This window comes from Sapajus apella, unplaced genomic scaffold (assembly GCF_009761245.1).
Source record: "Sapajus apella isolate SASKATOON/1434 unplaced genomic scaffold, GSC_monkey_1.0 scaffold78, whole genome shotgun sequence".
NCBI lineage: Eukaryota > Metazoa > Chordata > Mammalia > Primates > Cebidae > Sapajus > Sapajus apella.
In genome coordinates this window covers 6724351-6749514 of record NW_022437018.1, presented here as the reverse complement: position 1 = coordinate 6749514, position 25164 = coordinate 6724351, and the positions used below count along the sequence as shown (strand labels likewise).

General features: G+C 36.7%; 1 long non-coding RNA gene across 1 annotated transcript; it reads right to left on the bottom strand.

Moving 5' to 3' along the window:
• Positions 1–1470: 1470 nt before the first annotated feature.
• LOC116532999 lies at positions 1471–24075 on the bottom strand. The gene is made up of 3 exons (XR_004261033.1): positions 22085–24075; positions 5697–5701; positions 1471–1481 (listed from the first exon to the last, which is right to left on the bottom strand). It is a non-coding gene; the product is annotated as an uncharacterized LOC116532999 (long non-coding RNA).
• Positions 24076–25164: the final 1089 nt, after the last annotated feature.

Below are 25164 nucleotides of genomic sequence, written 5' to 3'. Positions count from 1 at the left end.
GCTCATGCCTATAAACCCAGCACTTTGGAGGCCAAGGCAGGGGGGGATCATTTGATGTCAGGAGTTCGAGACTAACCTGGCTAACATGGTGAAACCCCATCTCTACTAAAAGTACAAAAATTAACTGAATGTTATGGCAGGTGCCTGTAATCTCATCTACTCAGGAGCCTAAGGTAGGAGAATCAGTTGAACCCGGGAGGCAGAAGTTGCAATGAGTCAAGATTGTGCCACTGTACCCCAGCCTGGGAGACAGAGCAAGACTCAAAAACAAAAAGTAGGTATGGTGGTGCATGCCTGTAATCCCAGCTACTGGGGAGGCTGAGACATGAGAATCACTTGAACCCGGGAGGCAGAGGTTGCAGTGAGCTGAGATCATGCCTCTGCACTTCTGCCTGGGTGACAGAATAAGAATCCATCTCAAAAAAAAAAAAAAAAAAAAAAAAACCTCTTTAAATATTTTACAGGGTTTGCCTTCTTTTATTTTTCCATGGACAGGTTTGTATGCCCTTTCTCCAATTCACCTGTCTTCTGTGAGTTTATTTTTCAGTAGGCCTTCAGAGAGTGATAAGAGTTTTTCCCTTGGCCCCTACACCTGGAACCTATCCTTGAGACACATAGAATTAAGCATTCATTTCTCTGCACTTGCAATTCAAGAATGTCTTCAAATAGAAATTAGCAAGTATGATTTCATCTCCATAAATAGTACTGCAAACATTGCCTCTAGAAAAAGGGCACTGTCAAGTCCTGCTCACAGAGTCAATCCATTCAAGCCAAAATCACAGGGTCTTGTGCTTGTCTAATAACTAAAAACAACTACAGAAGTAATTTAAAATGTTGTCCTGAAATTAAAAAATGTTATTTTATTTTCTCTAATTTGGAAAATACATGAATGATATTTGAATAGTGACATCTTAAACATCAGTGAATTTTTCTTCATTTGTCCGTATAAGGAAATTTGGCATTTCAAGTATGTCATTGAATTTAGATACGTGACAATGAGACCTAACAACTGGAAGGGTGTCATGCCAGGTCAGTCTTGAGCACTTTCTAACGATACTGGGGTGGTTGAGTAGGTAGGTGGAAGACTTTCACAGCTTTAAAATATCTCATGCATAGGAAGTGTTATTAAAGACCTATCTTAGATTTTAGTATGTATCCCCAGACAGCTTTCTGGATGAAGGGGTAGAAGAATATTCCTGGATCTTATTGTTCCTATCACAATTCCTGGGTTTATTTCTTTCAGTATATTGCAATTATATGATAGCTACAAACCCAATTTTAATGATTATTTGAGAAATGTGAAAACTTTAGCCATTTGCCAAACCACAGTATATTGTGGAATAAAATAAATTTTTCCTGAAAATCAATTCCACTGCATTAACTAAGTTATGATATCTGCACAGGGCATTTTGTTTTGTTTTATCTTGAGTTTTCTGAAAAGGGAGAAACCATGTAAAGCTAGGAAACCAGGAAACTATTTCCTGTTTCTATGTTCCATGCTTTAGGAGCCTTATCCATTAATTACACAATACAGTGATCAAAAGAAAACCAAATAACTGTACCTGATCAGCGTGACTTGCTCAGATATGTCATTCATTCTCTGGCTTTCATTGTTCAGGTCCCGAATCAGTCATTTGTTAGCAACAACTCTTACATATCTTCAAAGGCAATACTGCATAAGAAATAAGTAATACCACTCTGTGTATCTCATTGCAATTACATTTCTTATATGCAGTCCATCGACAGAATTGAGTAATTACAAGATAACATGTCTATTTCACAACCAACCATATCTATTTTTGCATATATCTACTCTATCTTTTTTATTATAAGAATTGGATATAAAAACAATTTCTTGCAAAAGCCAGTGAAACTACTTTTACTATCTACACAGAACTAGACTAGAAGTTATTTCAAGAGCAGACAGATGCTGGAATTGAGAATTTAGAGTCCATAACATCAACCCCCATAACATCTGGTACTTTTGAGAATAATTTTTATACACTTCTATTTTTTCCTGGTATTTTTTAAATCATTTATTTTTGGAATAAACCCATCATTAGTCTTATCCTCATCCTTTCTGATATGTTTTCATTTAACAGAGCTGCATTAACTCAAATATGTATTCATTTTATTCATTCACTCAACAGCTATTTATTTTATGCCTACTTTGTACATGACTTTGCCTTAGGCACTAAGGAAACCACAGATAAGATTCCTGTCCTCATGTGTTGTAAATTCTAGTGGATAAATAATTTTTAAAAAATCAGCTACAAGCATAATTATAATTAGGAAAGAAAAATGTAATTTTCTAGGAAACATGTAACAAAAGGATATCACCTAGTCAGAGAGATAGAGAATCAGGGATTCTTCCCTAAGAAGGTGATAGCATTGTTGGTCTCTCTTACTGGCACATGGAAGGTGTTTACTCAGATGAAAGACCTGTGCATCCTTATAGAATTACTAGTTTTGGAGAGGAATCAGACAAGAAAAAGAGAAGATATGCCTTAGTATATGCTCCTGGATTCATGTGACAGTGGTGGGTTCGAGTTTTCACATAAGCTGCCTCACTCATCATAACATAGGCTAATGAATGACCCCCAGATATGCCTATAGCTGTGTTCCAAATAGTCAGCGAAATAAGTCAGGGATCTAAGTTGAAAACGATTGAAACAAACTGGGAAAATTTAAGCTGTATATATGTAGGATAAATTGATTTGGAGGGCCACATAAACAAGCGTGAAGTTTACATGGGCAAACAGTTGCCTCAGCCCTCACTTTGGAGGTGGCCCAGTGAAAATATGACTGTCAGGACCATTAGTGATAAGAAACTTCAGGCTGCACCTCACATTCTACCACATGGACACAGGGAACTGTGATGACCACTGTCACTACTGCTTATCTGACTAATTCGATATAGCTGCAAGCTCTGTCATTACTCTCTGCCTAAAACGAATTCTTCAAGAAATTTGTTTTATCCCCTCAATGTCTCCCAAACTAGAATCTATGTAAGAGGATCAGATCATTACAAACTTGGTTACCTGCCTGGATCATCATAATTTCAAGCTGCATTGAGAAAGTAGACATTTGGTACATCAGCCATATGGGAGAAAGTAAACTGCATGTTTAAACATGAGAATAGCCCCAAATAAAGGTTAGAGCTGAAAAAAATGAACAAACAGAAAAAGATGAATTTCCTCTAGAAACATACTTTTCACACTTTTGACTTCCTAGTATCCCCTTTTTTCATCTTTAGACTTAAAAACATTTCCACCTAGCATGATTTAACTTTCTAACATAATGTTACCTGACTCCAGATTATACTACACAGCTATAGTAAACAAAGCAGCATTGTATTGGCATAAAAATAGACATATAAACCAATGGAATGGAATAGAGAGAAATCCATACATCTGCAGTGAACTCATTCAAGTTCACTCATGTCAAGTGACACTTGACAAAGGTGCCAAGAACATACACTGGGGAAAGGACAGTCTCTTCAATAAATGGTGTTGGGAAAACTAGATATCCATATGCAGAATAATGAATTTAGATCTCTATCTCTTGCCATATACAAAAATCAAATCAAAATGGATTAAATATTTAAATCCAAGACTTTGAACTATGAAACTACTAAATTAAGACATTGGGGAACTCTGCAGGACATTGGACTAAGCAGATTTGTTGAGTAATACCCCACAAGCACAGACGGCCAGAGGAACAGTGGATGAATATAGCCACACCAAGTTAAAAAGCTTCTGCACAGCAAAAAATAATAATAATAATCAACAAAGTGAATAGATAATCCACAGAACGGGAGAAAACACTTGTAAACTATCCATCTGACAGGGGATTAATAACCAAAAAAATAAAAGGAGCTCCAACAACTCAATAGGAAACAACATAATAATCCAATTCAAAAAACTGGCAAAGCATCTGAATAGGCATTTCTCAAAACAAGACATATAGACGGCAAACAGGCATATTAAAAGGTGCTCAACATCATTAACCATCAGAAGACTCCAAATCAAAACGAAAATGAGATATCATCTCGCCCAAGTTAAAAATGGCTTTTATCCAAAATACAGGCAATAACAAATGCTGGTGAGTATGCAGAGAAAAGGAAACCCTTGTATACTATTAGTGGTAATGTAAATTAGTATAGCCACTATGGAGAACAGTGTGAAGGTTCTTCAAAAACTAAAATAGAACTACCATATAATCTGGCAACCCTACTGTTAAGTATATACCCAAAATAAAGAAAATCAGTATACTGAAGAGATATCTGCACTCCCATATTTATTGCAGCACTATTCACAATACCCAAGACGTGGAAGCAACCTAAGTGTCTATCAACAGAAAAATAAAAAAGAAAATGTGGCACATATGAAACTGCATTTACAAAATTATGACAGTAAGAGAAATCTGTCATAGTTAACTCCATCTTGCTTCTCATCTCCAAGCTTTCCTTGGTCATTTCTGGGCATAGGTCAAGCTGATTCTGGGAGACATTTAGTTTTAGTAGTTTAATCTTAAAGTAAGGATGCTAATAGCCCTCCCAAAGCCTTCCTTTGTAAAACCAATGAAAGGCCAGCCAGGCACAGTGGCTCACACCTGTAATCCCAGCATTTTGGGAGGCCAAGATGGGCAGATCACCTGAGGTCAGCAGTTAGAGTACCAGCCTGGCCAACATGATGAAACATCATCTCTACTAAAAATACAAAAATTATCCAGGTGTGGTGGCAGGTGCCTGTAATCCCAGCTACTCAGGAAGCTGAGGCAGGAGAATCACTTGAACCCAGGAGGAGGAGGTTGCAGCGAGCTCAAATCACGACACTGCACTCCAGCCTGGATGACAAGAACGAAACTCTCTCAAAAACAACAACAACAACAAACTAATGAAAGGCCACAAAGTTAGGATTATGAGAGGGACCTGAATTCTGCTAAGATTCAGGTAAGCAAATGACAACCAGCCATTGTTCCAGAGATCACAAGATTTGTAACTTCTTTAATTGTGCCTAATGTTAGATAATGTTAAATTTGCCTTTTAAGATATCTTTTCAGACTTTTGCATTTCAAAGACTGGCTAATATCACTTGGACTTGCGACTCATGACCCTACTGTGAGCCCCTCTCCCTACCCAGAGACTGACTCAATGCAGGAGGACTATTTTCCACACGCTAATGATTTTATCCCCAACCAATGAGTAGCACCCATTCCATAGTCCTTTGCCCACAAAGCTATTCTTGAAAACCCCTAACCTCTGAGCCTTCAGAGAGAATGATTTGAGTAATAACTTTATCTCCAATGTGGTGTTGTTAGAGTAGGCAGGTAGCCAAAAATGAGCAGGAAAGAGAGCCTGTGGGAAAAGAAGTCCTGGAGATGCTGCCCACTGACAGTCAGCAAAAAAGACAATGTATACAGTAGCTACATCTGGCCTTGTAGTTAGGTTCTTCTAGCCCTCAAGGGAACGTCTCAGGTCATAGCTGAAGATAACCATGCTAAGGATTTTCCCCACGAACAAGCATGCATGATCCTCCAAAAACTAATTGTAGTCTTTTGTTCATTATAATAGTAAAAAAGCATGCCCCTGGGTAGAGATTTTAAGCTAATGAGACTACAATATGTGTACTAGCATGCACAACCACAGAACCTGCATTCCTGAAGGGATCTCCCAAAACATGCTTGCAGGTGACACTTCCTCATGCCCCTACATGAGTGATATGTAAATTTCTCATAAAGAGAGTCCCCAGCACTAGCTGCTCCTGGCTCATTCTCTCAAGCTGTCCACTCTGTCTCATCTTTCAGAGTATACAGTCTCTTTAAATAATCACTGCTATTTTTTTCAGTGGAAACAGCGCAGAGCTGTTTCCTGCTCCTCTGTAGGATGCACTTTATTCTCCTTCAATAAACTCTGCTACTTAACCCTTGCCACACATCTCTTAGCTAAATTTTTTCTTCCAAGGTAAACAAAAACCAAGGATTTCTACACTTCCCAGGAACCCATTGACTGATTACACATACACACAATGGACTGTTAGTCAACCGTAAAAAAGAATGAAAGCCTGTCACTTGCAACAACATGGAAGGAACTTGAGGACATCATGTTAAGTGAAATAAGCCAGGCTCAGAAAAACAGACCTAGCATGTTCTCACTCATGTGGAAGCTAAAAATTTAAACTATCAACCTTATGGAGATAGAGAGTAGAATAATGGTTACCAGAAGCTGGCAAGGCTAGTATGGGGCAGTGGGGATGCTTAGTGGGTACAAAAATATAGTTAGATAGAATGAATAAGGCCTAGTATTTGATAGAAAAACAGGGTGACTACAGTCAACAATAATTGATTATATATTTTAAAATAACTAAAAGTATAATTGGAATGTTCATAAAACAAATTATAAATGCTTGTGGTGATGGATACTCCATTTACATTTACCCTAATATAATTATTAATTGTATGCCCGTATCAAAATATTTCATGTACCCAGTAAATATATACAACTAATATGTTCCTATAAAAATTAAACATAAAAAAAAGTTTAACATAATGCAACTGAAAAATACTCTTACCCTCTTCGCAAAATTGAATCAGCAGTTACATCTATCTCCAAATTCGGGATCACTCAATAATGTCATGACCTCACCCAAGAATACAAAAACCTGTTACTAATAAGCTGTGATGTGTGAGCCAAAATATAAATTTCACAACCAACAACATACTTCACATAAAAGATGAGAAATGAACAGGAAATTACCTAAAATCCATACATATAACACAACAAAAAACTAACACAAATGTTTTATTATTTATTTTCACAACTGCACACAAAATATTGTAGACCCATAACCTGGGCCAAATCCCCTTTCAGACAAAATAGAACCACTTTAAGTTCATATCTAAGGTGGTAGCTTCCTTCCCTGCCATTCTTCAGGGCTACCACTGTGTGTAGTTTAAATGTTTTTCTACTCCCTTCCTGAGCTGGTACCAACATGTACAGACATGGGTGCAAATTGAAAGTTCAACTTTTTCTCCTCTGACAACTAGTCAGAAGGAACTCCTGAGGCTTCAATGTAAGTCAGATGTAAATGCATTAGTAGTAGATATAAACCACCTGGTATTGCAATTTACTCATATTCTGAGTATGTACAGGGAATTAAGCTCCCAAAGACCACTAACATTTCATGGTGGAGCTGTCTAGGAATGTTTAACTTTAGGATTTAGTTCGGCAAATAGAGAATATCTGCATTGCCTGTTGATCTATAATATGTCCTGAATTTTGGTCTTTAATATGGGTAATAGCAATGGTAAAAAACAATTGAGCAAAAATAGCATGGCTGTGACATTATCCTAATTTACAGTCACTGCTATGATTCTGTGACAAGACTCCATATAGCATGCAGATCTGCCACAAACATTGTGACTACTTTTGAATCACCTATATTCTAAAAGCCAAGCAGCAGAGAGGCTTGTCCTATACACTGGACCACGTGTAGAACCTTCTTTTGCTAGGCCTCACCCAGGCATTCATGTCAGTTAACAGCAAGTTAAAACCACAATCCCAAATTTGTTATGTGGGGCCTCTAATATTTAACAGGCCCACTGAGGGAGGCAGTTCTATTTCAGTAGCTATTATAACATATTGCAATTTGAATTTTGCTTCAGGCTATACATATTAACATTCCCATCAACTCTAGAATCCTCATTAAGGAAATCATCTTTGGAAAACCTCAAAAGTTACTTCTCATCTTATGCTATGCATGTATAATATAAGACACCTGAGTCCCCACCTTGATCAGAAGTTTTGACTGAGACTACCAGCTAATTAATATGGTCAATAAAGGAAAATCTTTTGATAACATATTAGAATTATTTTTTTAATTTCAGATTTATTTTTTATGGGAAATCGTGTCCATGTTTTAGAAAAACCCACTGATAAAATAGTAAGAACCCCTTGAAGATACCTGAGCTAACACACTGAATCTAACATTTTTGATAAATGTACTCACTTTTAAGTTTGCTACTTCCTTGATCTAACACATCGGAATTCATTCACACAATATTCTTTACATTTTTCTGTATTTTAAATTAGCAAAATCTTATAATCTGGGGAGGGGAAATATTACTCTTTCTAACTTGGCTTATATAAATGCCTTCTTGGAACATACTGGAACCTGGAATCTGTTTCTACTTCTAGAGCAGGAGGTAGAAAACTTGATTTGAGTAAGGCTAAGGAGAATTAATTTTTCAATAGAACTGTTTCCCATAGGCATTTTGGCTTGCTTGTCCTGTGTTTATGAGAAAGCACAATAGGTCAGTTCTGCAGACATTGAAAGATCTGAAAACTGGATTAAATTGTCGACACAGGAATAAATGACAATTGCTGGAATTATCTTAGTCCCTTGTTATAACAGAATACATGAGACTCATGTACTTTTAAGAAGTTTATTTATGTAGCTTATGATTCTAGGGACTGGCAAGTCCAAGGGCATGTCAGCAGCATATCCGAAGACCATTTGTGTTGTACTTTTTCAAACATACACAAAAGCAAAAACACTTGCAAAGAAAAAACTAAAACAACAAGCTGAACTTGCTTTTAAAATAACCAGCTCTCTCAAGAGCTGACTTACTTTCATAGGAAGTAATCTACTACTCCCACAAGAACTAAATTACACCCAAGATAATGGCATTAATCTATCCAGGAAAGCTCTGCCCTCATAACCCAATCATCTTTTAAAGGGCCCACCTCTTAATACTGTTACATTGGCAATTAAGTTTCCAACACATAATCTTTTGAATCATAGTATTTTCCAACACATAATCTTTTAAATCATAGTATTCCACCCCTGACTCCCAAAATTTATGTTCTTCTCACAATGTAAAATACATTGATTCCATTTCAACAGCCCCAAAATGTCTCAATTCTTTCCAGCACAACTCAAAAGTCCAAATTCCAAAGTCTCATTGAATCAGATATGGGTGAAACCCCAAGGCATGATTCACCTTGAGGCAAATTCCTTCCAGCTGTTAGCCTATACATTTAAACAAGCTATCTACTTTTAAAATACTATGGTAGGACAGGCATAGGATAGGCAATCCGACTCCAAAAGGGAGAAATAGGTAAAAAGAAAGGAGTACAGGCTAAGTAAGTTGAAACTCCAACAGGGAAACAAGGTTTAGTCTTAAAGCCGAAAAATAATTTTCTTTGACTGCTTTTCCTGCATCCTGAGCACACTGCTCTAGTCTTCTTCTGAGTCCTCACTCAAATAGCCCTAATGTTCTGTTCATAGCATACAAATTTTCTCTAGGCTGATCCTCCAAACGTTTCCAGCCTCTACTCATTACCCAGATCCAAAGCTGCTTCCACATTTTAAGTTATCTGTGACAGCAACAACCTCAATTTTTGGTACCAATTTTCTGTTTTAGTTTGTTTTCTATTGCTATAACAGAATATCTGAGACTGTGTAATTTACAAAGAAAAGAAGTTTATTTGGCTCATGATTTTGAAGCCTGAGAAGTCCAAAGCATGGTGGTAGCATCTGGGTAGGGCTATCATATTGTGTCACAACATGGTGAAAAAGCAGAAAGACAAGCAAATGCATGTGAAAGAAACTGCAAGAACAAACCCAGGTCACTTTTATATAACAATCCACTTGCTGGAGAACTAACTCGATCCTGTGGATAATAGATTAATCCATGAATCTATCATCTTATAAAGGCCCTGTATCTTAATATGGTTACATTGACTATTAAGTTACCAACACATGAACTTTGGGAGGAGACATTCAAACCATAGCAAGGACGAAAAAGTGGGGCCAAGTAATGTTGACAGAAATGACAAACAAACAGAAAAAAACAAGCATCTTCTTTCTCCTCTAGCCTTAGCATTTTCTTAAGTGTTCTCTGCTAACACAGCCTACCTGTGAGCCAAGTGGCAAAGCGGAAAGGTGGTTTGCTGAGTGTTTAACTCTCAAAGCAAAGAACAGAAAAGTGAATTTCAAGTGGAGTGAGAATAACTGTTATTAAGTATTGACAGCACTATCATAGAATGCCCACAATTTTCAGGCCAAGTTTTGAATTTAGATTTTAAGATATCTAGCTTGTCTATTCCTTTCTTTAAGGTAAAGATTATCACTAGAAATAACCACCAAGCTCCACAATTCTTATATAGTTTATCTTTTTAATAGAGTTTCATGGCAGTAGTCCCTGTGATTCTCAAAGACCTGCCATCAATAGGCACTTTTTCTCCAGATTGTCACCAATGTTACTTTTATTAGTTGTTAAGTCTGTGCTATGAACACCCAGAGTCCTATCTCATATCACTAGCTAGAATTTCACTGTCTTCAAATCTAGCAAGACTCTATAACCAATCCAGATTTACTCTGCTAAAGTGGAAAAATATGTTTCTTAATAATATTTTTGTTAGCTCACAGAATTCCCTTAAGAGGTAGAGAATTAGGCTGAGAGGATACTTAGCCAGAAAAGGTTCTGCCACTTTCATTTCTAAGTACTAGATGTAGCTTGTGATTTAAGCTCCACTAATACTAGAGAGCCACTAACACCAATGACACTACTCTCCCTGGAAACTGCACACAACTTCTGATGCTACCATGATCCATATTTTGAACAGATCCAGAAATAACTTCTGGATCATAGCCTGGGGTAGGTGAATTTGGTTGGTGGTACCTGGAACAAACTCTCATGCTTTTACTACAAGGGAGATTGAGGAAGCAAATATCTGGGTTTTTTGTCTTTAACAGTGAGAGTCAAACTCTACCTTGTAAGTTTACCATCACAATACATCCGAAAAGTGTAAGATGCTGGCAGCCAAAAAAAAAAGAAAATTTACCCTAGAGTATTCAGCGTTACAGGTGAGCTTGACACCATCAACATGGTCTAGAAATAACACAGGAGGTCTGATGGGCTTCCTAAGGTGGTTGATCCTGTACAACCTGGGATATAACGCAAAAGGTTAGGAAAACCAAATGTTTTGCCTTTGTATATTTAATTAATCTTCTTTCTGTAGCATTTTGATGTTAGTTTTGGGGATCTTAGGCTAGCCTATAGGTTATATACTGTTCCAGGATTTGAATATGGGCCCAAGATGTACAAAGAATTATATTCTTTAATAAGTAACCTGGGCTTAGGTGAAAGAAACATCACAGAGGTAGATTTTATAAAGACAGTGGCTGCATTATTTTATAAATTTATTACAGAATCAGAGTTAAAGCCTTTGAAGATTTTAAAATCATAAAATCATGCACTCCAACTCCTAATGAAGTAAGAATTCTCTCTTCACCAACCCCAGGTCATGGTCACTTGCCTCTGCTTGATGGCATCCAATAATTGAGAACTCACAACCTCTAGGTGGAATTCCTACCACTGAGGCAATTCTACTTGTAAGAAAGTTTCTCCTAATGCTGAACTCAAATCTCACCGTGTCTTAAGCTGGATTCCCAGAAATAGACTCTGAGATAGAGATTTGTGTACAGGCTTATTCAAAAGCAACCCCTGCATTACCACCCTGGGGGAGTGAAGAAAGTAGATTGGGTAGTGGTAGGAGTTTAACTCTGGTTGCAAGAAGCTTCTGTTAAGGACATCTGGAGCTGAGATAGGCCTTTTAAGTTGTCCTTCCTTCAGCAAAAGAACAAGGGAGGGTTCTACTTACCTTATCAACTGACCATTAGATTTAAGCTATCCCCAGGGAGGGACCTTACTCTTGGATGAGGAGACTGTATTCAGCTTAGGAAGATTGCGAAGGAGCCATCATTCCTTGCAGAAGATCATTCCCAGCAGCTGACGTGTTGCCTCAATTCTGAAAAAAGTAGCTACACTCAACATTAACTACTGCTATAAATTTCCCTCATTATTTCTTATCTGTCCCCAAGAGTCAATGAAGTTCAATCACTCTTTCACATAGGGCAAAAATATTAGGGCACATATTTTTACAAGTCTCTTAAGTTGTACTCAGTTATAATAGTTGCAGTCTTAGACTCATATATTGACATGATTCCTCTTAAAGTAGAAAACATAGAATCAAATGGATTACTTAGATGTGTTGTCAGCCCACAGTGTAAGTCTAAACAAGGAGAAAACTATTACAATATGCTCTTGACTTCTTTTCAAGAAAAACTTCCTTGACTTGGAATCTAACCTGGGATACAGAAGTGAGATCACTAAATCCTAACCAGTAGACAACAAGGAAGCTGCTACTGACATTCTAAGTCACCCTAAATCCTATTCTTTTTTGAGTAACTTCACCCCACCGTTGACTTATAGCAAAGTAGTTGCTAATGAATACCTCTAATTTTCTCCCATATATTGCTATTTTGCTTTATTCTCTCATTTTGTTCTTATAGAGATAGTTTTGTTTTATTGTACCCAATGACAGAAACTCACATATTTCAAAGAAATTACATCTTGTATCTTTCCAAAATATCAGTAAAAATATTCCAAATATTTTGTTTTACTTTGTATCCATAGCACCTAGCCTGAAACATAATAGGTGCTTAATTAATACTTTTTCAATGAATGGAAGGAATTTAGTTTCTAACTGATTTCTAGGTTGTTTTGGTTAAATCCAAAATCAGATAAAAACTCTCAGAGTGCTTACTCATCTGAAATGTGACCTTTATATTGTTACTCCCATGCTTTAAAACAGAGACTTGATGAAATATAATGAAGACAAAAGAGTTGGATAGTCTCATAATTCTGGTCTTATTTGTTTCAATTCTCTTGAACTTACTTGTGTGAAAGAAAGCAGCTTTGTTAACAGAACCCCTTGTGATTTTGAGGAGTGATGAGAAAATTCCAAACCAACTCTTCACTTTTAATTTAATTATATTAATGGAGTCTTACACTGAGAGTAGCACTAGCTATCAATCAACTTTACCTACTTCTGTGCTCTGGAAAAACTCATTTCAGCATTGCCCCCACTCTTTTATCACTGTCTTCCTTTGTGTGATTAAGCTAACATCAACCATCTTTCCAAAGAGAAGTCAGAATTCAGTCCAGGTTCATTTATGGTGGCCAAAGCAATGGAATGTATTTTCCCCAAGATGTAGCTTACTATTAACCAAGTTTTTGTTGCTATCATTTTCCTCGAAAGTAGAACATATTTGTGAACAATTTCCTTTTACTAGGAATAATTATTTCTTAGTCAAGGTGTATCACATAGAAAAATTTCAAGTAAAGAAGATAAGAAATAGATAGCACCAGGCTAATTTAATGGACTAGACAATTCTTCACACTCCAATTCACCTGAATGTCTGTTTTAATTACAGGATCAAGTTTAGTTATTGATGAATATTTCATATATAATTGCAATCCTATATAATTCAGAGTTATTACAGTGTGCTGCTAGGAGATGGCTGAAAAGAGGCCCTTGCTTTTCAGGTGCTAGTCTGCTGTTATATAAATTACAGGTAGTCAAAGTAATTTTTTTTTAAAGTAACTACTGAAAGTTTCCTGAAAATTAAAGCTACATAATTTCTAGCACTAAAAAGATAAGAACTTGAAATATTTTCAGTGACCTCTTGCTATGTGAAAGAATGTTAAGTATGATAAATAGAACACATTTTCTTCAGTATGACAAGCAATGTTCTAACTGATTTCTGTGTAATAACCCTCTTAAAACCACATGTTAGAAACTACCTATTCTCATTTTATAAATTAGAGAACTGAGACACAGTAAAGTTATGTAAATCACCCAAGTTTACCCAGCTAGCAAGGGTATTGTCTAGATTTGAGCCCGAACAATCTGATGCCAAATTTATTATCTAAGCAAAATACTCCATTACTTCTCTGAAAAAGAAATTATCTGCACATAATATGTAAATGTGACTTCCTCCTTGGAAAATTACTTTTATCATTAAAATAATTTGTTTTTATTTTTATAAATTTCATGATTTACTTTTATTTCCCTATACAACATTGCAATCCTTGCAAATAAATTCAGTCAATGTTTAACTTAGTGTTATCTGTCAGGTTTCCACGATGGAATGATAAACTTGCATGAAATGACATGTTACTGGGGACATTCTAGTGAACAAGTAAGATCAAAGTTTCTAAGTATAATCAGAGTTTCTCGGTATAATCAGGAGTCTGATGTTTGCCACTAATTTTGTAACTTTGACATAATACCTCCAGATTTTAGAATTTTAGGTCTTAAAATTATTGAATTATATTCAAAAGCTTAAATTTGGTACATATACACCATAGAATACTATACAGCCATTAAAAAGTATGAGAGATCAGGTTCTTTGTAGCAACAAGGATGGAGCTGTAGGACATTATCTTAAGCAAACTAAAGCAGGAATAGAAAACCAAATGCCACATGTTCTCACAAGTGGGACCTAAACATCAAGTACACATGGACCAAAGTAGAGAACAAAAGACACCAGGGCCTACTTGAAGGTAAAGTGTGGGAGTAAAGTAAGGATTGGAAAATTACCTATCAGGTACTATGCTTATTGCCTGGGTGATCAAATCCCCATGACACATAATTTGCCTATATAACAAACCTGCACATGTACTCATATATTAGTCTGTTTTCACGCTATTGATAAAAACACACCCAAGACTGGGCAATTTACAAAAGAAGCTTAAATGGACTTACAGTTCCACATGGCTAGGGAGGCCTCACAATCATGGCAAAAGGCAAGAAGGAGCAAGTTACATATTAAGTGGATGGCAGCAGGCAAAAAAGAGAGCTTGTGCAGGGAAACTCCTGTTATTAAAACCATCAGATCTCATGAGACTCATTCGGTATCATAAGAACAGCACACAAAAGACTCAATCTATAATACAATCACCTCCCACTGGGTTCCTCCCACAACACATGGGAATTGTGGGAGTTGCAATTCAAAATGAGATTTGAGTGGGGACATAGCCAAACCATATCAACCCCTGAACCTAAAACAAAAGTTAAAAAGAAACTTCACTTCTGATTATTTGAAACTTACCACCGTTTCTTAATCACAATCTTCATCATGAAGATTATCTATACCATTTACTGAGCACATCATGCATGATTTGCAAACATTATCTTACTTAATCTTCATAGACCTATAAGATAGATGTTATTTTCAGTTCAGGAGGAGGCTGAAGCTCAGACAGGTTAAGATAATCCTCCCAAAATCTCACTCCATGGAATTAACAGAGACTGGTGGAACCCTGATTTATCTGACTCTGAAATCCATATATTCCTCACAACAGGATGGCTCATGATATGATTAAAACAAATAAAGTGACAGACAAATTCCCTTAACAGCTGTACTGGTGTTTCTATTAGTCAGGGTCCATTAAGAAGAAAAAAAAAAATCACACAATTATATAAACAGAGATAATTTCATTTTTATATTTTATTTTATAGAGAATTTCTATTTTCCTACTTATGTTTAATAGGCAGAATTTAGTATGAAAAATTTTAAACTTTGTATAAAGTTGTTATTTAGGTGACTAAGAGAAATGTAAGGTGTCACAAAGATAGCAACTACAGGAAGTAAAAACCACTCGTAGGGTAGGGGGAACAGAGGAAAGAGATTGGAATTATTAAAATGTATTTTTATATGGGGCCCCTTACAGCTTACATAGAAGCCACTATTTGGCTGGTGCTGGTTTCTATGGAATGGAGAAAAATAAGGCTGTTTTTGAGAAAGTTAGAAAAAGTGCAAACTGGATACAGCTACTATCATGCGGAGGATCTTCATTGCTACTGCAGTGAAGCAGCACTGCTGATGCATGAACAGAAACCACAGACAGATAGGAATTCCGCCTCAGACAGGAATTCCACAAGAAACCAACAGGAAAAAGCAAGTCTCATCCCTTTCCACCTGCCTTGCTGTCTCTGCCCGGTTGCTGTTGTAGAAGAGTCTTACACAGAGCCATGGAGTAATGCAGAAATGTAAACTGAAAAGTTCCAGCTCCAACCTCAAAAAGTAGAGAATGGAAGGTGATTTAGAACTCAAATATAATAACATATAACTCATTCCACAATAAAATTAATTATGGATCTCATCTACAGTTCCCAATCTGTAGTACTTTAGCATCAGCCTTTTATATACATGAATGTCTATGGGAGACACTTAGTGCTCAATTTTAAGTGATCTGGTGTTTTTATCTCAATTTTTCTATTTTTCTTTCTTTCTACTTCTCATCACACTTTCTACTTGTCATCACCTTAACGACAACTCCTTCCTGTCCTGATTTTTTTGCTGTCTGGAATCCCAAATTAAGGTTTATAAGAAAGAATGAGTAGTAAGAAAATGGAATCAATAAGAAAAACAGGGAGAAGGGAAATATGAAAAACATACCTAGTGCATTCAGACTATGATTCCACAAAACAACTTGCATATTTGAGATAAAACATTGGGTGACTTTCATTTTAATTTTCTCAATGAAAGGTAGAAAGAAAAATGTTCCACATGTATGTGGAATCTATTCTCAACACCAATACATGAAGCAGACAACAAAATAAATTATTTGTATTGTCACGATTGTAGTGGTTTCATAAATATTTTATCATCAAATCCATTTTCTCATACAATATCTCTATTGCTAAAATTATTTTTGCCTTTAACAATACTACTTGGCAGGTATACAATGTAGGATGCATAATCAGTGTGAAATCTTATGTTTCTTTTATGAGAGCCCCGCCAATGCCAAAGCATACAGAACAAACATCTCATCTTTTTTAACTGATATTAAAATATAGCTTTGAAGAAATATAATCAACAAATATGTATTAAGTCCCTACCATGCACCAAGGTCCAGACACTGAGAATACACAGAAGAATAAAGTAAATGGCATTTAGTTTGTGAAATTTGTAAATATGTGTAAGTCAAGATAAAAATGTGAATAAGGGACCACATATATGAAGAGATTAAAAGAATGATGGAAAAATACTAGGTACAACTCTATGCTAATAAATTTTAAGATCAAGATGGTGTGGTAATATTTACGAGAACATAAATTACAAATGACTCAAGGGGAATTTTAAAAAAATTTTGCCAATGCCAAAGCATACAGAACAAACGTCTCATTTTTTTAACTGATATTAAAATATAGTTTTGAAGAAATATAATCAACAAATATGTATTAAGTCCCTACCATGCACCAAGGTCTAGACACTGAGAATACACAGAAGAATAAAGTAAATGGCATTTAGTTTGTGAAATTTGTAAATATGTGTAAGTCAAGATAAAAATGTGAACAAGGGATCACATATATGAAGAGATTAAAAGAATGATGGAAAAATACTAGGTACAACTCTATGCTAATAAATTTTAAGATCAAGATGGTAAAAAAAAAAGATCAAGATGGTGTGGTAATATTTATGAAAACATAAATTACAAATGACTCAAGAGGAATTAAACTATCATTAACCATAAAGAATCAAAATTTGTTATAAAGTGAAACCCCAAATAGGTGGCAGGCCTACATGGTTTAACAAACATATTTTAACCAATTTTTAACATCATGTAACCTGACTTAATTAAGAGATACAATTTTATTTTATTGTTAAAAAGATGTAAATATTTAAAGGCACTCAAAATTAACACACAAATACAAAGTATTTTTATTTTATATTTCAACTGTTGAAAGAAACCATAGTTCCACTCTTTTGTCCTTCAATATAGAGAGAATATTCTTAGTGCCACCTCCCTGCCATCTATTGGCCACCTCACTTACCCATGAAGGGAAGAATGTATTGTTTGAGGGGTGAATTTTGGCTAAGGTAATGGGCATAAGTGACCCCCCACACCTTCCCTTTCTCTCTCTTTGGCATCTGTTTATCTAAAAAGTATGCTATATGGCATGTTATCTGCAATAAACTCAACAGCAAATTGGCTGTGCTTCTTGGATACCTATGGTTTTCCAGCACCGTCAGTAACTGGCTAGGTAACTCTAATTATGGGATCTAGTTTAAGAAAACTCATTATTTTATAACATCTAATCTATGGTTTTTCATGTGGCCTTTGCTTGCAATAGAGGATATTTTTTTTTTCTTGGAGACAGAGTCTCATTCTGCTGCCCAGGCTATAGTTCAGTGGTGTGATCATGGCTCATTGCAACCTTGAACTCCTGGGCTCAAGTGATATCCTCCCACCTCAGTCTCCTGAGTAGTGGAGTAGCTGGGCCTACATGTGTGTAATACCACGCCCATATAACTTTTCTTTTCTTTTTCTTTCATTTTTTTTTAAGTAGAGATGATTTCTCACTAAGCTGCCCAGGCTGGTTTCCAACTCCTGAGCTCAAACAATCTTTCTGTCTTGGCCTCCCAAAGTTCTGAGATTGCAGGCATGAGCTTCCATGCACAGTAAAGATGATAATATTTATTAGCATCTGCTTAAACGTGTTGTCCCCATCAAAAGTAATATTTGTTGAACTTCCTTAAAACCCAATACTTCCTCATACCTTTTGCTTTAAACCTAAAAATTTTATTTTAACATTTTTCTGGAAGAATAATTACCCAAGCAAGTCAACTAAATTTGAGGCAAATATAATAGAAAGTAGAATGTGAGTGCTGCTTTTCCTTATCAGACAGATTTATAAATAAAAGAACATGTCACTACTAAATGATATGATCTGTCACTTTATGCAGTATATCAGATAGCTATAGGTAGTATGAAACTTGAAAAGTATCAGGCAGAGGATGAACACAATAAAGTTTTACGTGCAACTTCGTTTTGAATTCTTTATCATTCCCTCAGCTACACTATAAACAATGTCTATTCTGAATCCATTTTTAATTGTCACCAAGAGAAGAGAGAGAACACCAGAACAGAGAGAAGTAAACTCTTCACCTCAGCTGTCAAGTGAACTCAGGATATCAAAGGACTATGTAATGTGTTGTCAGAGGTCATGCTCTTTGACCATTATATTTCCCCTTACTACACGTTACTGGTGGCAGGTATTGTAGTTACCCCAAGTTACCAACAGTGTATCCGAATGTGTCTGCAGCAACTTCAATATTTGCCTCCTCAGAAGAAAGAATTCTACTGAGGAGCATAAGGCAGAAGAAGACGGAAGTGAGTTTCAGAGCAGAAGTGGAACGTTTTTTTTTTTTTGTTTTTGTGTTTTTGAAAAAAAAAAAAAAAGGTTTTAGAACAGGAAAGAAAGGAAAGTTCACTTGGAAGAGATTCAAGAGGGCGCTTGAGGGTCAAAGAGAGCATTTAACCTTTAATACTAGGACTTTATAGACTCACCTCTTTTCCATGATTCTTCCCTTAGGCTGGGCTTCCCCTGTGTGTGCGTATTCCCCTTTACACTTGGGAACTGAGCATGCGCCAGTGTGTTTAGGAAGTTGTACACATGCCCATCTGAGGCTTTCTTCTTTTTTCCTGTGGAGTGTCCCTGGAAGATTATACTTCGCCTTGTCTCTTAATATGCTTGCCCAGGAAGTTCTTCTCCCTGGCATCTCTATTCAGTTAACACTTTAATGTTAATAGCTGTGGATCATCAGGAGATTATCTCTCTCCAGTGCCCCGGCTACCATATTGTCATTTTTAGCAAGGCAGAGTGAAAATTATTGAACCATCAACTGACATTCCAGGGGTGAGGGAAGAGCCCTCTCCCACCCCACTCATCCCCATCCAACTTCCTGTAACATTATACACATTTGCCTTCTGTGATAGTAGATCTAAATTTCTAAGCCCTGAATATTTGGATTTCACCTTCATTTAACTACTGTTTATGCATGCACATATCACTTCCTTGTATCCTAACACCATAGGGATTAGTTGCAGGTCACATGGAACACTGCTTACAGTTCTTACCTTCAATAGTTATAATTGCTTTTCTAGTCCTAAAATCCACTTCAAGAAATGGAATCCGAGCACAAACCCATGCCATTGACAAAGTTCAAGCAAGTTTCTTCAGGACAGAAATGTGTTTTAAAATTGTGTACGCTTTACAATGAATCATAGGTGGTGACTAACTTAAAATGCACAATTGAGTTATCACAATAGAATAGAAAAATTGGCCCTGGATTATTCCATTTTTAAGAACAGATTATATTATATATAATATGATATAATAAATTCATTATACATGTTATATATATAGCTATATAACATATAACTATATATAGTATTATAACCTCATCCTTGAAATCAGGGCCAAAGAGAACATGACTACAATGGAACTAAATGTTGATATTTTACAATTTGATTGAATTTTGAATTGTCCAATTATTTTAATTTAATAATATATTTTATTTAGATAATATCTAGCACATTATCATTTCAATGCATCATCAGTACAAAATATTATTAAGGCATTTTAATTTTGGGGGTACTAAGTCTTCCAAATCTGATGTAGGTTTTACACTTTACAGCACATATCAATTCAGTCACTAAATTTGTATCAGAAATACTTGCTTTCTATTTACATTTTATAAAATTTGCATTAAGAAAGTAGATTCATATTCCCAAATTTTTCCAAAAAGGTTTCCAAAAATTGAATTGAATGTTTAACTATAATTTAAGTCAAATTAAATGGAATTAAAAATTCATTTCTTCAGCTGGACTAGCCACACATCAAATACTCAGTGGACAGCACAACACCAGACCCAACTCCTGACTCTCTTCGCCAAGTTTTATCAACCTTTTCCTCAGAATATCTTTCACAGCTACTTCAATCCACTTCCCTCACCCCTAAAGTCTTAATAATTTTTTACTCCTATAAGACAATGTTAATTATTCTTCCACTAAAAATATAATTTCAACAGTTAACATGTATTGACCACTTAGTATGCACCAGAAACTTTCAACAGTATTCATGTAATAACTAACTTGTCATATTATAGTAATTAAATGAATGCTATTAATACTCCCATTGTAAAGATGAATAAATGGAGGTGTGAGGAGATTAAATAATTTATCCAAGGTCATACAGTTACTGAGTGGAGAAGCTAGAACTGAAACCAGCCCAGTCGGTCTTATCCAGACCTCACACTCTGTATCTTTCTTCTGCCTCTCTCACATATATACCTAAAAGTAACAGTTTAAGTGATGAAATTGCAGATGATTTTGTTAACTTCTTTTTGCTTCCCTATATTTTGTCTGTTAATAAAATATGTCACTTTTGTAATTTTTAAAGTTGTTTAATAAGTCAAATAAATATCAGTTTAGTTTGGTTTTAGTATATTCTTACCTTGAGACAGGAGAATAAATAAAATGACTTTTTCAGTGTCTTCTCGTCCCAGGAACATATTATTCTTTATCCCCCTCTAAGATAAACAAAAACAATACACATTACTACCCTGTCAGTACTTCATGCTAAATGAAGAGTTTTAATTTTTTCTCTGGTTTAAACATCCAACCTCAATCATTCCAAACCAAAGGAATCACTTTAAATCATATACTTTTGTAAAAAATATTTTCTGAAAGCTCAAGGGTCTTGAATGTTTTCTAGATCTACCCATTTCCCTGTGAAGTTTGTATTTCACCTTTCTTTAACTACTGTTTATACATGCACGTATCATTTTCTTACATCCCAATGCCATAGAGACCAGTTGCAGGTCCTCAAAATATGTGTGAGAATCAAACACAAGAGGAAATAGAAAAGCCTAGAAACTATGCTCATACAGTGACGTAGATTGCTAGGGGTTCAGGACGTTTTCTTGCCTACTAGAGGGGCTGATCCCAAGGAAGTCAGAACTAGGAAAATAGATCATTCTGCACCCTAAAGATGTCTTTCTTCATTTTGGCTAGTAACTTTTACCATTCTCTCACTGCAAAATCCTGCCAAAAGTCCTCAAGTCACCCCTCACCATTACCCTACACCTTCAGTCATTTGTCAAATTCTCTAACCCTGTGGTCCCCAAATTTTGGGGCATCAGGGACTGGTTCTCATGGAATGCAATTTTTCTATGAACTTGAGGGAGGGTCAGCGGTGAGCAGAGCATTTCTGGATGATTCAAAATATTACATTTATTGTGCTTTATCATTTTTGTTATTATTATACTGCAACACATAATGAAATAATTATACAATTCACCATAATATAGATTCACTGGGAGCCCTGAGCTTGTTATGCTGCAACTAATGGTCCCATCTCAGGGTGATGGGAGGCAGTGACAGATCATCAGGCATTAGATTCTCATCAGGAGTGCACAACCTAGATCCTTCGCAGGCACAGTTCACAACACGGTTCACAGTCCTGTGAGAATCTGATGTGCCTGCTGATCAGACAGGAGATGGAGCTCAGGTGGTAATGTGAGCTGATGGGGAGAGGCTGTAAACACAGATGATGCTTTGCTCACTCCCCTGCCACTCACTTCCTGCTGTGTGTACCAGTTCCTAATAGGCCACAACCTGGTGCTGGTCTGTGGCCCCGGGGGTTGAAACCCCTGCTGTAATCTCCACCTTCAGCATGTTTTTCATGTCCACATCTTTCCACTTGTCCCACTGCCACTACCCTCATCCAGTCTCCTTGTTAACCTTCTACTTGACCTCTGTCTAATCTACTGAACTGGCATCCTCACCGCATCTTTCTGCTCTCAACTTTTGGCGTACCTCAACCACGTTTACTTCATATTCATGTTAATCCACTCTGATCAGGCTGCTATCTATGCCAGAAATCCTCCAGGGATTCTGTACATGGTGGTTTCTAACTTTCTAACCTGATCATTTTTGTATGCCACACCTACTGCAAATTCCAACCCTTATCGTTTTTGTGCCACGTACTAGTCTACACTTCAGCCAACTGTTTTCCTTACAACTCCTAGGGTCATTTGCCTTTTCTAGCTGTGGACCTTCCTCAAGCTCTTCCCTGTATCAGAAAGTATGCTTCCTCCACCTCTGACCATTGAAATGCTACTAATTAATGCAGAAGCAGGTCAAGTGACAAGTGTTCAATACATTTTTTTTCCTCTTTTCCTGTCGAACTTTATATTGCCACTTCTGCACAGTTCACCACATTAATCTCATGTCATCACCTACATGTCATTATTTGTGTATTTAACTTTTCTGCCTACCAACATTTCTTAAGCACCTCTGATATGTCAAGGGTATGTACTAGGTATTTTATGTGTGTTACCTAATGTAATTTAATCCTTACAACAGCCCAATGTGATAGACAACACCATCCCCATTTTACAGATCAGAAATCTGATACTGTCAGAAGTTAATAAACTTGCTTGAAGTAGCATCCTTACTAAATAGCAGAGTCATCACTCATTCCAAATATTTTATTTAATCCACATCTGCCAGGTTCCTAGGCCCCTTGGGCTTTTTGGTATAGGTTGGGAAGTCCCTTTGGGAGCAATTAGCGCTGGAGCCTCAGGACAAGGCTTACGGTGTTAAAGGTGGTTTTCTGTTTCTCTCTCATTTGACTTAGATGCATCGTGCCATGGGAAATGCTCCTTTGGCCCTCAATCAGCACTTATCCTGGGATAGCACAGGGCTTAGACAAACATCATACAGGAAGTATAGTTCCACTGGTGACCCTGATTATTATAAAATTGAGAGAGGAATGCCAAGCCCCAGCATACCATCTAGCAGTTGAGAACTCCCAATTCTCCAACAACTCAGTTTAGGCCTCAAGCTACAACTGTTTCTTGATTAGATCCAGAGGGATGTCTCAGCTTTCAGAAACAAGGCTTCAACAGTATTGTTGCCATTAGGGTCAGCATAGCCTGATAAGAGTCACTGTCATTAACTCCTAACATAGGCTCACACATTAAAAAAAAAAAAAAAATCATATAGAGATTAAGAACAGAGAAGGTCAAGTTTACTTTGAATTGCTTTTTCACCATTTGGAGTTGGAAGCCCCCAAACTTGTTGAATCAGTTTATACTGGCAAACAAAGATTACTATCATAATGGACTTACTCTCTTCCTTTATGCATTGGAGTCGATAGTGTCCACTGTTTGCTCAAGGAGAGTGTAAACAGGACTTGCTGGCGCCTGTGGCCAATGGACATGTCTTCTACACAATTTTCAACTGGCATGGGGTGTGCGTCCAATATTAAAGGGGTTGAACTGAGGGTGAGCATGGCAGCTCATACTTATAATCCCAGCACTTCAGGAGGCTAAGGTGCGCAGATCACCTGAGGTCAGGAGTTTGAGACCAGCCTGACCAACAAGGCGAAGCCCCATCTCTTCCAAAAAAAGAAAATACAAAGATTAGCTGGACATGGTGGTGCACTCCTATAATCCCAGCTATGTGGGAGTCTAAGGCAGGAGAATCACTTGAACTTGAGAGGCAGAGGCTGGAATGAGCCAAGATCGTGCCACTGCACTACAGCCTGGGCAACAGAGTGTTATCGTAATACCCATTCTACAGATCCAAAAACTGTGTGGTAAGTAGCAGGACTGAAACCCTGTTATGTTGCACTTCACAGCTTTGAGAAAAGTTACTCAGAGCAGAGCCAAATATTGTAATTTCAACAACACAGAAATTACTGAGTTTTGTTATCCTAATATTTTTTTGTGTCCTTCCAAAAAGATTTTCTTAAAAAGGTATTTTTGGTTGGAAGACATTCACTACCTTATTGTCTGAATTATGTTCCCACCATTTTAGAAACACCTTGAAAAAGACATGATGTGTGTAGGCAGAAACCCAAAGAAGAAGAGTAGAGATCAGCAGAAAATGAAATATTAAAGAACTCTGAACAAAGGAGAGTCACCTGCAGTCAGGTACACTAAAGAAAGTGTGCTGGGGAGAGGCCAAGCTACAAAAAGAATCCATTTAGCAGCCTGCAAGGTAACTGGATGTTTAATACCGAGGGAAGAGAGAGGTGATGGGATTCTACCATCCTTCCTGTGCATCTGCCACCTGCACGCTTCGTTTTTTTGAAGTCATTGAGAGAACCACAAGGCTTCTACTTTGCTACACTACTTTTTCTGGCCTTCCTAACTCCTTCCCTATCCCATAACTCTCCTCCTGCCTTTTTATTTATCTTACACCTCTATAAAATTCTTTGTTTATCTGCAACTTTTAAGATAGTTTTGCCTCAGAAGCAAAACAACTCATGCTTTCTTCCTCCCGTGTTCTGATTCCAGAAACCTGGGCCACTCCTCTTCTTGGAGCTTAGACCTTTGACCTTTCTAACTGAGCTCAGCACCCCAAACTGTGAGGGTGATTTTTTTCTAACTAGAAGATCGCAAAGGGCATTCTTAAATATACAAAAAACGCGTGATTCTATTACAGATTGAC